Source organism: Girardinichthys multiradiatus, chromosome 11 (genome assembly GCF_021462225.1).
Source record: "Girardinichthys multiradiatus isolate DD_20200921_A chromosome 11, DD_fGirMul_XY1, whole genome shotgun sequence".
NCBI lineage: Eukaryota > Metazoa > Chordata > Actinopteri > Cyprinodontiformes > Goodeidae > Girardinichthys > Girardinichthys multiradiatus.
Genome location: NC_061804.1, coordinates 5,610,641 through 5,626,980, shown reverse-complemented (window position 1 = coordinate 5,626,980; position 16,340 = coordinate 5,610,641). Strand labels below are relative to the sequence as shown.

Sequence of the window (16,340 nt, the reverse complement as noted above, 5' to 3'; positions counted from 1 at the left end):
GGTGGAGCTCCTCACCCTATCTCTAAGGCTGAGTCCTGCCACGCCAGACCCAGCATTGCCTGGCGCCATCCTGCCATCACCCATAAACAATACACCAAGATACTTAAACTCCTTCACTTAAGGCAGAGACTGACCTCCAACCAAAAGGGGACAGTTCACCTTTTTCCAGCCAAGAACCTTGGCCTCAGACTGATTAGCAACCCCCCCAAAATAATTTTTTTAACTAATCTCTTGTTTGACTCCAGATCAACATGGAGTGTTTGTAGCTGACAAGCTCAGACTCCTCTGACCAAAGGACACAGATTAACTTAAAGGCTGAGTAGACATTAGCAGAAAACATGGCTTTATCCCCCTAACCATTCTCATCACTGTTGGCATCTTGAGTCTGGGTCCTCCTCCAGCCAAGTTTATCGCAGTTTGAATTGTTTTATACCATTTAATTATGTTCTGGCTGTAGATATGGGCAAGTTTAGGAGGGGGGTAGCTTTTTTCTTGTGGCCATTTTCTCACGTATTAAGATTAACACAACGTTACCCTTCTTTAATGACATGTTCTCTTATGTTTCCCATTGGAAGAGTGGCCAAGTGAAATGGGTCAACGTGTGTGATCATATTTACACCCCTGGTAAATAGGAATTCATAAAAGTTTTGAAAAATGTGCTCCACCTCAGGGCACCAGAGTGTTTTGTTTTCTATGCTTATGGGAGCGAAGTGGGTGTAAATTTCTTTGATGGCTATAATAAAGCAGAGCAGCAGAGTTGCTGTGTGGGAACACGTAAAGAATCTCAGACTGATTAGCTCTCTGCCAGAGAACCCTTAAAGAAAATATTGCAGACCGCATCTCAGTTTCAAAAGTGATATGTTTTGAAAACTTCGAGAGTGGCCCTCCTTGGAGTGACTCCATCATCCCTTCGGTGGCGTTTCAATAAAGACATTCATCTTTTTGCTAATGCATCAATAACACTGCTCATATATTCAGACAGTCCAGTAAATTTTGATTAAAGACTTTGAATACTCCTGGTGCCTGATGGTCATCTGAAAAGAAAGCTTCACATCATAAACCTGTTATACAACCCACAGGGTAAAACATAAAACAGCCTCCATTATGCTCGTCTCAGAACAGAGGGGCCGTGTTTGAAATATTAACTTCCAGAAACTGAGATAAAAGCTGGGGTTTGTTAATTTATCTAAAATGCTGATATTTTCTCAGGATAAAATAATTTAACACAATTAAATTCATCCACCTCCTGGACTACTGATAAAGGTGATTTGTGTCTGCTGGTATCGGCCTTTTGAAAGCTAAGTGGTGTCATTTATTCTTATCTTCAGCCGTTCCATGCACAAACTTTAAATTCTAGTTTTCAGCAATCTCTAATCTGACTCAGGTGAAAAGTCATCTTTCCAGGAATTACAACCATTTCTGAAGGAACTTCAGACAATAGGAGGGTAAAGGGGGTTGACATTTCTTCGCTTGTTCTCTAAACAGAAATCAGCAATATTTTACTTTTAAAGTATCACCTATTACTGAAGACACTTGCAGAGATGTGTGCACAATTCAACTAAAACATCTAAGCACATTTTGTTTCTAATTTAAGTTTAGAAAGGGTTTATAAGCATGGCTTGACTTCGTAATATTTACCCACCCTACCTTACCGACGTTCTGCTCAGATTATGATGGAAGCCCTGGTCATGTGACCCCTCAGGTTTTCAGTCTGGACTCTGCTCGTTCCAGTCTAGATCTTTAATTTTCCTGCTGTTATTCTTTGTTGATTTGGATACACAGTAACAAAAGTTACATGTTGATCTCATCTGACCAGAGCTTATTTTTCTACATGTTTGCTGTGTTCCCTAGAGGGACTATGGGAAAGGTCTCTCCACCGTTCAACAAAAGTCCAGATTTGTGTATATGCACCACTAATAGTCATCAACTAGTTTTCCCACCTGAGCTGTAGATCTTTGCAGCTCCATCAGAGTTTTCTCTCCCAGAGTGCTCTCTGACTGCCTGGCCTGTCAGTTTAGGTGGTAGGTTAGCAGTAGGCGTGGGCAGGTTACCCATCTCAGGGTGTGCCACGGATTTGAAAGGTTATGGTTTGATTTCCTGCCATACCAGTTGATTGATTGATTGACTGATTCCTCACCTGTCCCAGCTGGCCTCCCTCTGCTGGCAGAACCCAAACCTGTTTCATTTCTTTAGTTTTTGAACTGTTGGTCTTTTTTTTCCGGTTTCTCCTGGACAGGTAATGTCTATTAGTTGCTATTTAGACTCTGCAGCTGTTTGTAGATTCCACCTGTGAGGACACGTTACCCTGAAATACAACTGACTAAACAAACACCGTGATTCAAAGCCTTCAGTTGGGCGGTTTTAAGAAATGCCTTTGGGGCCCTAGTTGCACAGCTTAATAGCACATAAAGTTTAGTCAATATGAACCACAACCCGCTCAACATTAACTTTGAGTTAGTTCTGGTGCCACCATTAATCACTTCTTAGAATAGGAAGCATAAAACTTGCTGACATCAGGTCTGCTGGCTGCCCTGCTCCTTCTTGACCTTCTACAACAAATCCTATATCATATTTTGCTCCTTTTTTGTGGATACAAAAGTTGGTCTGATGATGCTGCAGGATACACACTGCCCGGTGGCTGGAGGTAGACAGGTGGGTCACGATGCAGTATTTATGACTCAATGGTGGAACAAGCAGTTTGACTTTCTGCAACACTGTGGATTCATGTCTCTGTGGTCGTTTGTCTTCGAGTTATTTTACTGTTTCAGTTGTCTTTCATATACAGGTGCTTCTCAGTGTTTTTGAATTTCAATAAGAAGGGAATTTATTTCAATAATTCAATCCAAAAGAGAAACCTGTATATTATATGGATTAATTACAGGCAGAGTGATTATTTATTTGAATATTTATGATTAAACCCAAACCCAGCATTTGGTTTCTCAGAAAATTTGAAAATTACATGAAACCAATAAAAAATTATTTTTAGTGCAAACTTGTGAAATTGTAATCCTTGATGCTGAAACAAGTTTTAAGGTGCCCAGTCACTGTTGTGGTAGGCTGCTGGTTTCTCATCTAACATTAAACTCCTGATGTTTTCCTGGGACAAATATTGGAGATTACAAGATTGGAGATAAGGTTCCTGCAGGCACACCAGATAAGAACTGGTGTGTCTGATAAGTTTAATCTTTTCTTTTTCTTTAATATTGGAGTCTTTGAAGTCTGCAGGTTTTGATGTCCAGAAATGGAAACTCACCCTTATCTACTGAGAAACTACTGAGAAATACAAACTACTGTGTTTGTGGGACTCTTCTGTACATGATACAACATATAGTGCTCACAAAAAGACTTTACATGGAGTGAGTTACATTTTTTCCTCTGAAGGTGTCAAGCTTACAATTTGAACCTTGTTTGAACTATAACTGAAGTTGTTTGCATTAAAGTAGAAGAACTTCTGGCTCTTCTACTCTTTGATATTGTGGACTCACTCTCTCAGAGCATGTAAGGAACTGAGGTCTTGTGGTGAAACATAAATATTTTGTTGAGTTACATCTGCTCATTGTAATACTTATAATACTGTAATCTGAGTGTGGGAGAGCTTGAATAAAAGTGGCCCGAGAATGGAGCCTTGAGGAATCCATGTGGTGTAATTTCCAAATAACACAAAAGAGTGCTGGTCTGTCAAGTAAATACAAATATTCTTAAAGTCACTACTATGCAAAAGTTTTAAACCTGATGCACTTGCTTTATAATGACCTTTTTAAGGAGTTTATTTATTAAAGATACTAACCACAAAATGAAATCCACTATAACTATTTCAATTTTAGGAAATTAGCATTATTTAAACTCGCTAACATTTAGAAGATGCAGCAACACCCTAAAGAGATTTTACCCTTTAGTTGTTCTGGTTCCTGGTTGTTTTTTGGCCTTTCTTCCTCTTAAATGATGTATTTGCTGATGCAGTATCATCATCATATAATCATATTTAAATTTTGTATGTAGCATAGTTTATTCTGCAATGCGTCTTTCAGAAATTATAGTCTGACAACTGCTGGAGTGAAAACACTTGTCCCACTGTAATAGGATAATCCATAAAACTAATCAGTTTAAACACCAAACTAAAATCCAAAACAACAATCTGTGAGTTTGATGTGGTCGACAATAAAGAAAATAATTCTGTCATAGTTTGGTTTTTTGATGGACCAATATGCAGGGAAGAACTCCTGAAGCTCCAGATTTGAAGGTAAGACGAGTCTTTATTTTCCATGGCAGGACACAGACAGGTTAGCAAGCACGCAGCAGGAAACACACATACACATAAGGAACCAGCAGGAACCAGGAACCAGGAACAAAGGAAACAAATGGGCTTAAATACAAAAACTGAACAGCAAGGGGAACCAGTGACAAACGTGACCAGACAATCAGGGGAAAACACAGAACAGGTGTGGGCTTGGGGTGCAGGGAGACAGAAAACAAAGGACTAGACCAGGTAATATAACAAAAACACAAGAAGGTATGACAAATTCACAATTACAATAAAAACATCATAGCAAATCAGAATAAAATTAGAATCGCTAAACCGGAAGTTACCCGCTGATGCGCTGTGGAACTGTCCTGTTTTCAAAATAAAAGCTATCTGCGCACAAATAACTTTCTATGCCAATACACTGCTATTTACCATCTAGTGTAACAACATACCACTGTTACATGTACATATTTTAAATATACATCAGCACAAAAATGTGAGAGCTGGTATTCCTTTCAAACATATTTTAAAGGTAAAAGAATCAATATTTTACCTCCCCAGCATCACTCCTTTAATCAAGCTATAATCCAGCTCATTGAAGGTCCGTTGACCCTGAGTTTGTACAGCTGAGTGGTCTGTGCTGAAGGTAATGTGGCATCCTTAGCTCATATCACACACGTGTTTAAAAGTGACTCTCTTTCTGCCTGAGCTGGTATAGATTTATCTTTGTCTGTCTGTGGGAGATACACAATAACTGCAAATGACACAGTGTCTGGAGCTGCTGGGGTCTATTTTAAAGTTAAGACATATAAATTTAAATTGTTCAATCAGCCTTTATCCTGCAGCTATTCTCACATTTGAGATGCTGTGGCTACATTAATGATGAATGTGTTTTTGCCTGCAGTTTTGCTGTTTTATTAGAAAACTATGAAATAAGGATTATTTTTCTGAAATGTTGCACTTTATTTCTTTGATTGCAGCAACACTGAAAGCCTTATACTCTGGATGATGGTTATGTAATTTTGAGAAGTCCATGAGGATCAGAAATATGTTTGGATGCATAAGCTGACACAGTTACATGATATTCACGTATTAACATGCAGTCTTGGTAATGTGATCACAACTAGACGTCTGGAAACCAGGATAAATGTGGGATGTGCAAAGATGATTCTTAGAGATGCATATGGCAATATTTTATTGCATGAACACAACTGTATCTTTAAACCGTTTTTAAAATGTGCGTCTAAAGACATCTTTTGAAGAATTGGGTAAAGCCCTCAGTACACAGCAGTGATTAGAAAATGTAATTTATAATTTATGCAATGTAGCACATCTTATCTATTCCACTGGACTGGATCCAGTCAATGAACACATTGATATTAAAATGTGATGTATTTTAGTCCTAAATTTCAGAACCCTCGTCACCAGCTTTGGTTCTTAAGACCCAGTGCTTAATATAATTTTTCAAATGTTGCCCTGCACTGTAAACCCTGATTCAAGAGAAATAAATAACCTGAAAGGCTTTCCATCAATTGCAAAGAAGATTGTTATTGGCCAGTTTGTGACAGATGGGTTGAAGCAGGGAGATGACTAAATAGTGAAGCATGCTGATTATAAATCCAACTTTGAAGACCTGGAAGGCCCCTAAGACCTGCAGAAGTGCAAATGTTATGTTTTAAAACCATATAACTTAAAAATATTGAAGATGTGGAACAAAAATAAATCATATTTGACTTACAAATTGTTTTTTTAAAGCAGATACATTTAAAAGCACATTTTGACAGCAAAAGAACTATGTAGCCATGCCTCTCTTAAGAAAAGGAAATGAGAACAGTGTAACCTGTGCAGTGTCTGGATTACCGTATTTGTACACAAGCTGTTGGGACAAAACATTGTCCATGCTTTGGGTAGAACTAATAGCTTGAGCAGGAAGTCCTCAGCCAGACCACCAAGCCGAGCACAGCTGTTTTTTGTGAACATACGTTTTGTCAAAAAGTAAATGCTTTCTTTTACAGCAGTTTCACTATTTATGTGCCCCTCTGTCAGTACAAAATATCTGATGCATAGCACAGTAGCTTGTAGGCGGCTACTCTGGTGATTTGTTTGGAGGAGGCTGCTGATGCATGCATGTGCACATAAGAGTAACAATGCTGGTCAGAACTGGTGCACAAGTTAAGTCTGTTTGACTGCTGCCAGAATTTTTGTGTTACAAGCAGATTACAATTACAAGCATACTGAGCTTACCTCAGAGCTCTTATAAATCCCTCCATATAGGTTGATGGTTTGTTAGGTTTCAATGCTACTGCCCTCAGACAGCATTTCTCCTAACTCCTTTCATTTCACTGGATAATTTTCCCTTTAAATCTTCACTTCACAAACCCAAATTTGAGCTGAAGATCTTGCCATCACTTATTTTCTCTTGGGTGGACATTGTTATGCATTAAGACTTCAGTCTTCCAAACATGACATAATCACCTAGGAAATCTTTCGGTTGCATTCTTGGCTGCCTTGTTTTGAATTTTGAACATTGGATTAAATAGGACTGTTCCCCTTTACCGCAAGAGTCCCTTTATAAATGACTAAATAGTCAATTAATCAGTTATTAATAAAGCTGTAAAAAACATTTATCAGCTATGATATCTATTTAGAGGGTGAAAGAGAACTAGAAATTACCATTGCCTTGCCACATACAGATTCTGCATCATTTTATGAAAAATATTTTACAGCTGCCTTATAACTGTTTATTAGTTTTAAAAGTGTTATCTGCTAATAACATAATTATTTATAAGGGTAGCCTTATTTTAATGTTTTAATTATGAGCACGAAGAGCTATAGTGACTCTGGGTTTCGGAGGAGCCGTAACTTGTGGCAATTAAAATGAGCAAAGCCAAAGCAAACCTTTAGTTTTAACCAATAATCCAACTTGAGATGCACTAAACTTTACTATTTCAGGGATTTTCTGCATCAATAAATGATATGGATGAACAAGAATATGATGTCTGATCAAAATGAAGACTTGTTTTTCTGGCAGTACTGTAACACTTGTGATACTTGGTGATGAGTGGAGTCAGTGGAAATAAAAATCTCCTCCTACACTGTTATTCTTAAAACAGCCAATGTGACCTTTCCTCACACCTCAGCTTTAAACCTTCAACTGCTAATGAGAACAGATTTTCAGCTTCAAAGTCCATACAGTTCTCCTTTTAACTAATAAAGACTTTAACTATACAGGTAAAGAAACTGTGCTTGCTTTCTATAGTGACCTTGTTAATTTTTACACGATATGGAGATTAATGGAAGCTAAGAAGAATTGTGATCTCTGGATATTTAGAGGATTTTAATACAGAAACAGAGAGCATTCAAGTGCTGGAAACCCTTGCAGAGACTCGAGGTGTAATATTTATATCTGTTTTTAGGTTAGAAAACATATCAAAATTTTATGTTTCATCAGTTGTTTTATTAAAAATGAGCCACAATGTTGAAGTGTAGTATTGCTTGGACTAAATACAAACAACCTCTATATTTTCCCCATCACTGAACATTATTTCTGTTTTTGTAGAGCCGGTTGTGAATGTTTTTGTACAAAGATATTCTTGTTATACAGCTGCACGGTGGCGCAGTTCATAGCACTGTTGCCTTGCAGCAAGAAGATCCTGGCATGTTCTCCCTGTGCATGCGTGGGTTCTCACTGGGTACTCCGCTTCCTCCCACAGTCCAAAACCATGACTGCTAGGTCAATTGATCTCTCTAAATTGCCCTTAGGTGTGAATGGGTGTGTGCATGGTTGTTTGTCCTGTATGTGTCTGTGTTGCCCTGCCATCGATTGGCGAAACTGTCCAGGGTGTAGTGTAAACTTTGAGGAGAAGACCTCTCTCTCCTTTGACGCAAGCAGTGCAGTGTAGTGTCATGCCTTTTTCTAGTCTTTATTTTACTTTTATGCATGTTTTTAAGACTACTGGCTGATACATAGACCTTTTCAAACACTTAAGAATCTCATCAAACTGACAGGCACATAATTATTAGACAAAAGCAAAGGCAAAGTAGACTTTAAGAGAAAAATAAAGATTTGTAAGCAGTCCTGGCTCTTCATGTTTTAGTTCTCTGTATAATAATCATTTTGATTCTTTAAAGCTAAATATCTCAAATTTTCATGCAAAGAAGTGATTTCCTTTCAAGATTTCTGACTTACAGAGAGTATTAGAAAGGTCCACCCTTTAATTTAGGTAAATTCATTTAGCTGGGAAAAAAAATATATGTATATATTTGGACTGAGGTGAATATACTTTCAGAAGATATCTGCAGGGCTTAAAGACAATCATATTTGAACATTGTATTTTAAATGTTAAGCTTTCCCACCTCTTTACTTCATGCACCACCTACCACAGTCATTGGCACCCCTGGTGAAGATGTGTGAAAGCTTTGAAATAAACGATTTTATTAATTACAGTAGCATAATCTCACATCACAATAGGTAAAAAATATATATATATATATATATATATTTTTAAGATGAGTACATTTATTTAGTAGATAAAAAAATATAAAGATGATCCTAATAAATCTCTCTGTTTCCATCCCAGGATGCATTTTGCATTTTGGTGTAAAGAAGTAATCTCCCCTAAAGTTGTCTCTAAAACAAAATGCATTATTCGATGACTTCATAATGATTGTCAAAATTTACAGAAGAACTAATTCACTATAATGTAGTAAAATGTAGCTGACTATATCTGGAACAAAACTATTCCAATTGTACTTTGTATTAGTGTTTTGAAGCACTTTGTGATCTGTGTCTTGAGAGGTGCTATATAAATAAAATTGTACTTACTTACTTACTTACTTAAATCAACTAATGGTGAATAAATTCTGCGTAATACTAAATTACGTTTGAGTGAAAATAGCCTGACTAAAACTTACTTCAGAAATTAACACTGCTTGCCACCAAAACAGTGTGAGGAGGACCGTAGGCTAAGAGAACTGCAACCGAGAGGGGCATCTCGAGGTCACCAAGTCTCCATAACAACCTTTAAACACCATCTGCATGCCAACCAGTTCTTTGGCAGAGTTGCCAGGTAACAGCCTTTTCTGTCATTTATCAGTTTGGAGACTTTAACTGGAATTGAGTGTTCTGGTCAGATCAGACTAAGATTGAGCTTTTGGACAACAGTTATGAATGGTGGAAGATCTGTGATGCTGTGGGACGGTTTCTTATCCAAAGGTCATGGGGGAACCTTGTTAGAGTGCACAGCATCATGAACGTTTTGAAATATCTAAACATATTAAAACCAAAAACAGAAACCCTCCAGGGAAAAAATCTGACTTTTACCTACACTGATGAGGCTGAAAAAAGTGTAGAACAGGATTTAGGTTGAAGTCACTTTGCAGAAAGCTTATGCTTATGTTGATATTTCCTATCTGCTTTATCGTACAGTCCTGTTTTCATAATATCAGCTGTTGATGAATGGCGAACAAATGGTGTTTTTAGTGTTTAGAAAGCTGGTTTTAAACTTGCATCTCACGGAATTGTGTCTGAAAGGCTCGTATAAACGTAGATCTACGTAGAAAACCTCAGCCTACACTGCTCTGGTAGCTTCTTTCTGTTGTCTCAAAAACCTGAATGGTGGCACAAAACGTATTATTTGACCACTTTGAGCTGATCCAGCTGATCCTCTGACAGCGATTAGGTCTCAACGGCTTCATGGGGGAGGTTAATCCCACAGGTGCACACTCACCCTCGGCTATGCTCTGATATTTTCAGAGGATTTTAGCAGAGACATTATAGCTCTGCTAAAGAGAACAGCTGAGCTTCATCTGCATCTTTCTGCAAATGCTTACCTCTTTTTCTATCTATAAACAATAAAAAACATATTATCTAGATATCAGTGGAACAGGTGCAGCTAATTAAATTAGATTATTATCAAAATGTATCATTGATTTTAATAATTCAGAAAGGGGAACACAGAGTAATGTGTTTTACATATGGTTTTTTAATCAATAGATTTTTTATTATGGCCTAGAGAAACACAAAGAAGACTGCTGACTTCACAGCTGTCCAGCAGACATTGGAACACTACTTTTTCATAAAAGTACTTTTGAGTAGTAATCTTTGTGTAAACGTTTACTTCTAAAAAAGCAGAATCTTAATAGTATATTAATGGAGAGTTGAGTGGAAAGAACAAGTGTGGTAGAAAGCTCTTAAAAATAACCACAGCCTTGAGCGGACTGTGGAGAAAAGCCCTTTAAGAGTTTGGGGGAGATTTATGAGTTAAGGATTGCAGCTGGAGTCAGAACTTCATATGGAACCAAACACCGATATGTCCAGGACGTGGGCTACAACTGTCGCATACCTTGTTACCTTGTGTTGCCCATGCACTGTATATGAAATTCACTCAGTCAGTGTTCCATTTTCATGAATTACTGCATCAATGCAGCATGGCATGGAGGAGATCAGTTGGTGGTTCTGTCGAAGTGTAATGAAATGACCTTCCGGTCATCTGCATTGTTGGGTCTGCTGTTTCTTGTCGTCCTCTTGACAAAACAGCTCCATGTTTTTTCTCATTATTTTGATACTTCTGATCTCGTCTCAGTTTAAAGAGTGGTTTAACACAAGGAATACAACACCTGTAGCCCATTTCCTGGATAATTATTTGTGTGGTGGCTCTGAATCTGTGATTCCAAAGTCTTGTATGTGCTTTAACCTACACTTCTACAAACCCGCAGTTTAATCTGTGGCTTATACACCATGTTCTACATAATGTTTTCCTTCCACTTAACTTTCCATTTACTTGATTAAATAGTGCTCTCGCTTGAATAGCCCACATCTTTAGTAGTGTCGTTTTGTGGCTTATCCTCCTTAAAGACCATGTCAGTGACTGTCCGCCTAGACACCAGTCAGGTCAGCAGTCTTCTCCATCACCGTGTAGGCCACAGCATGGTCATAACATAGCGTTCTGGCCCTAAAATCTGTTTTTATAGGCCTCATGTGATATAACTTTCTAAGAAACTGAATTTTGTGTTTCAATGAAATAAACGGCAGAAATATATCAGTCTGTGTGTAATGATCCTATATAACCAACTAAGTTTCACTTTTTGAATTAAATTACTGAACTACATTACATTTTTGATGATGTTTTATTCTATTTTTGCTCTTCAGTGTAGAATAATTCAGTTCAGTTTAAATCTTGAACTGGAGATGATCAAATCTAGGCCAGATAATGTAAAAAAGTGAATTAGCTCTTGAGTTTCACACTGAATAGGAAGCTTTGAAATCAAATAAACCAATGACTTCAGCTGTGGTGGCCTGGCATGGTGAATGGTTTTATTTTATTACAGAAGTGTTGCTAAAGTCTGAGCTTAATAACATTAATAAAATTGGCTGTGGAGCTCAACAAACTGAAAGGCATCACATTTATGAAGGACTTGTTCAGTCTGGGGGAGGTTGTAGTAGCTCTCTGCATTCAAGTTGTTTGAGGTCACTCAGAGTTCACGGATTTTCTGGGGACCAGATTCTTCCAGGAGAAATGACCTTTGAAAAACCCTCAGCATGGGTATGAAGCCATCCCTGAGGGCTAGATGACAAACAGGATTATTAGACTGTGCTGAAATTATTCCAAAATGTCACAACTAACAAAAATATATTTTTTCATGAATCCCAGGTTAAAAAGAAAAACACTAACACTTGTAACAGGAATGTTTTGACAGATTAACCTGTCTGGAAAGTAGGTTAAAGTATCTTCTCAAGTGAAAAATGTTTGTTAGAGGAAGCTGCTGCAGTTGAGTTGATTATACATTTTAACGGACTGCATTCTCTAAACCAGAGGTCTCCAAAGTGTGGCCCTGGTGCCATGTGTGCGATACAAAAATTGTACAAATTTGGCCCAGGCAAATTGAAACGTTTAGATGATTATTATGACTAGAGCAGAATATTAACAGCTGTGAGGCTTTTATAAAAAGATGCAGAAACATTAGAAATATTCTGAAAATGTAAAATGTAAATTAGTGACAACACAAAGTATTTATCTTCTTTTAAACATGATTTTCCTTTCATTTTGATTTAAAGTACCACATCCACTGATGTATGTGGTACCTCTGTTGTCTCAATAGAACATAACCCTTTATTTTATTGTTGAGGGGAAAAAAATGTTACAGTAACATTGTATAGCAGTTTAAAAGAAAAAAAAAAGAACATTTTAACTTGACGATTTTTGGCTCGCGTGTCAAAAGGTTTGGACACCACAGCTCTAAACCAAACATGATAGCAGATCTGCTACAAATCACTCCTGACACCCCTCTTCATCCACCCTACCTGGGTGGATGAAGAGGGGTGTCTCTTCTCCTCTTCTGCGCAGCTCATGGCATTAGATGACATATCTTTGTTTTTAGAGATTACATATGGCAAATTTCACATGTACTGGCACACCAGGTAAAGATGTGTAAGAAACCTCAATAAGTTTATCTTTTATTGCAGGGTCATAGTGTCAAAAAAAAAATAAAAACATTAGAAAAATACAGTCTTTAATTTGAGAGCATTGATTTAGAGGAGGAAAAGTCCCACAGTAAACAATAGTGGTTTTTATAAAATCACTGGTAACTGTCACGATCCAGAGATCTTTGGGTTTTGATTTCTTTTGAGTATGGATTTTGACTATTCCTCGCTGTTTATTATGGTCTTTAGGTCTTGCTATGTGTTTTTCTTACTATTATCATTATTTGAGTTTTATTGTTCTTCCCACATCTCGAGTTAGACGTCTGTTAGATTCTTCTTTAGGTTTCTTATGTTTCTGCCTGTTCTGCTCCTTCTTGTTAATTAGTTCCTCCTCCTTTAGCTGCTCTTCTCTGCTTCAGCTGCTAATCATTCCCTCTGATTAACTCTTTTGGTTTGCCTTTCTTCTTTACCCTTGCCTCAGTGTATATATATTCACTTGTTCTCTATTATGCCTGTTGTTTCCTCGTGGTTCAGGCCAGTCTTCTGTCCATGCTCCGAGCTCCAGGCTCTCTTCTCCTTGTGCCAACCTGTAAGTTTTTGTTTTTTTTGTATTTTTACTTTTTTCACTAAACCATCTCAACACACAATGCTGCTCCCTAGTTCTTGTCTGCAAGCTGATTCAGCTCTTGCCTCACAAAACACGAGTGGCACAATTATTAGCACCTTTAACAACCTTTTTTTAATAAATTTAACTGAAACAATTTTAAAATTTTGAATTTTTAAAGATAATTAGAGGGAACTTTTAATCGCTGTTCATGACTTCCTTTTTTGTGGTGGTGTAAAAGAATTACAGATTACACAAGCCTGTTTCTCTCAGGTACTCCTCAAAGCTGGAAGGACAAAGCGCCAACCATTCAAGAAAGACTGATGTCTCCAAAACTTCACTGTAACAGAACCACAGCAAAGCATTGTATCTTGGGGTTTTCAAGCCTCCATAATAATCATCATATGCTATCCATATATCCAGGTTTTTTGGGAGGCATACCAGGACAAAGCTTTTTCTGCCCTACCATCACAAACACAAACATGTGACATTAGTTAAATTCTACTGGGACCTTAATTGGAACTGTGTGTTTTAGTTGGATGATACTAAGACCTACCTCATACCTCCAGTCTGATCGACTTTAAGGCCTGTGTGACATATAGGAAGGAGAGCTCTGCGGCTTTTTGTGATTGGAGACAATTCATGATTGGAAAACAAGGATGCAAAAACTATTTTTATACTCTGGTGAAGAATCACTTTATTCTCTCCCTTTTTTAAGGTTTTTTTTTTTTTTTTTGTCACTAGTGGCATGTGTTTCTCAGTAGGTTGACAGGAAAAGGGTGATGAGAGGGGGAAGACATGCAGCAAACATGCCTGGACCAGGACTCGAACCAGCTCATGGGCTGGTTTGTGAGGACTAAAGCCTCTGTACATGTTCTTAACTCCTGTGCCACCGCTGCGCTGCCACTTTGAGTCAATGGTCTATTATCTAGCCCATTATCGACTCTTAAGAGGTTGTTGTGAGAATTACACATTTCTGATACCCCTCCAAGGGGTTTCTTAGCCCGTTCCGGTTCCCGAACGTGATTTTTGAACCGGGGATGTGTGTTTCCACCGATTAAAAGAGGTTCCAGATCACAAACTCTGGTTCAACTCAGGCATTGCGAGAACTTGGTTTTTCTGAGCAAACCACAATGTCAACCTTGGGCGGAGTGATGCAGCAGACAGTAGAAGCATCAAGTACAGTGGTGAAGACAAAGAACGTACCATATTAACATATTTATATGTTTGCGAAAAACACACTAAACATGCATTGTATAACTACTGGTTTCCGTTTCACTTGCGGATGCTGAACATTTGCTAATGAAAACATTGTACACACCACTGTTCTTACCCTGAGTCTGTCTCCTTTTCTGAATTAAGTGTAGTTATGGATGCTTTCTTCTTGCATTTAAAGTAATATTGTACGCAACTCGGCAGGCTCCTCTGTCTCGCTACCACCCTTTTCCCCCGTGTTGTGTAACTTCCACTGTTGATGACTCATGCTTGGTTCCCAAAACTGGTTGAAACGCTCCAGCAGCATTTGGTGTGAAACAAAGACTGAGTGTAAAAGCACCTTAAGCATACTTTTGGGTGTTGTGCAGGATCTGTGATGCTTTGGGCCTGTTATCTTCCAAAGGTTTGTCGAGCCTTGTTAGAGTGCATGAAATCATGAATTCTTTGAAATACAAATCTGGTGGAGGGTGCAGAAAACTGAAAATAGGTTCATATTGTCTTTTAGCAAGGATCCCTAACATATATGACCAAATCAACAGATGTGGTTCAGAAAAACAAAATCAACCTTATAGCCACTCGCTATTTGGGAAAAGCAATTCTGTCTAAATACTGATCCTCTCCCACCCTACTGAATAAATGCACCAAGAATAAATACACCAACAAACTAATTTTCAATGTGAGATGAAGCTACTTTTAATACATCTTTACCAGGTGCAGGGTGTCCTCCAATCATTGTGGAACAAAGGGAAGTTGAATATTTGTAAATATCTTTTGAAGCTGGTAAACGTAATTTATTGTCTGCATCCCGTCATTGAAGAAATAAACAGTTTGGTTGTAGGAAAAGCATTCAGTCAGCTGAGACTTTAGTGAGTCAAACTCATGTTTGAGGGCTTTCCTATTCTGTTTGCCTTGTGGTTTTGGATCAATAAAGTCTTTTCCAATCTAAGGAGAGAAGCTGGCGAGCCGGCAAAAAGATTTCTTGTAATTGGTTAACTGTTTCAGTCATTTGAGCTTAGGTGCTCAGATCAAAACTTATCCTGCTCCGAGGAACTGTAACAAACCTTCATGGTCGGCAGGTTTTAGTTCGATGAAGAGCTGATCGACTGGAATATAATCAAAACAAACAGACTTTTTAATCGAGTTTTATTCCTATAGTTGTTGTTTTGATGATTTGAATTGATGTCGCTTATTACAGCTCAGTTTAGGCAAAATATCTGCTTTGTCTCTGAAATATTGCTGATTTCTGAATCCAAAACTTTATCTTCTGGATGCATTTTGACTCTCTTACATTTTAAAGGTCAGGAACCAAACAACTGGTACAATTTCAGCCAAGTCAAATGTAGTAAATGCTCCCGTCCTTGGAATTTGGCAATGCATTGAATGTTGCATAAATTAACCTAATCAATCTTTTATCCTGTCACTACTGAAACATGTTAATATACTTTATTATCCCAAAGGGAAATTTGTCCTAAAAGCTACTTTACTACAGAGTGCATTCATAAATGCAATAAGCATGAGCACAAAATAAAAATGTGTTTCAAAATGTGACTATTAAATGCTTTTTAAACTAAACTTTATTAGAAACTGATTTTTTTTTTGGGGGGGGGGGTTATTATTTATCTCACATGGACAATGTGTAAACACATTAATCTCAATAAAAGAAGAAATACTTTATACCAGATTTAGCTACAGCTACTTTCCATCTGCAGTCCCTGGCCAGGTCACAATAGGATACGTTCAACATGCATCCAGCCATATACTGCATCTACAGCCATTCACACAAAATGATCTATTCCATTTCCTGCCATTAAAATAAAACTTGTGTCTACAATTTAAAATAAGTACATACCTTTATA

General features: G+C 37.7%; 1 long non-coding RNA gene across 1 annotated transcript; it reads left to right on the top strand.

Annotated features, from left to right (window-relative positions):
- The first annotated feature begins 13,127 nt into the window (after positions 1 to 13,127).
- Positions 13,128 to 16,036, top strand: LOC124876132. Its single transcript, XR_007040226.1, has 2 exons — positions 13,128 to 13,254; positions 13,543 to 16,036. It is a non-coding gene; the product is annotated as an uncharacterized LOC124876132 (long non-coding RNA).
- Positions 16,037 to 16,340: the final 304 nt, after the last annotated feature.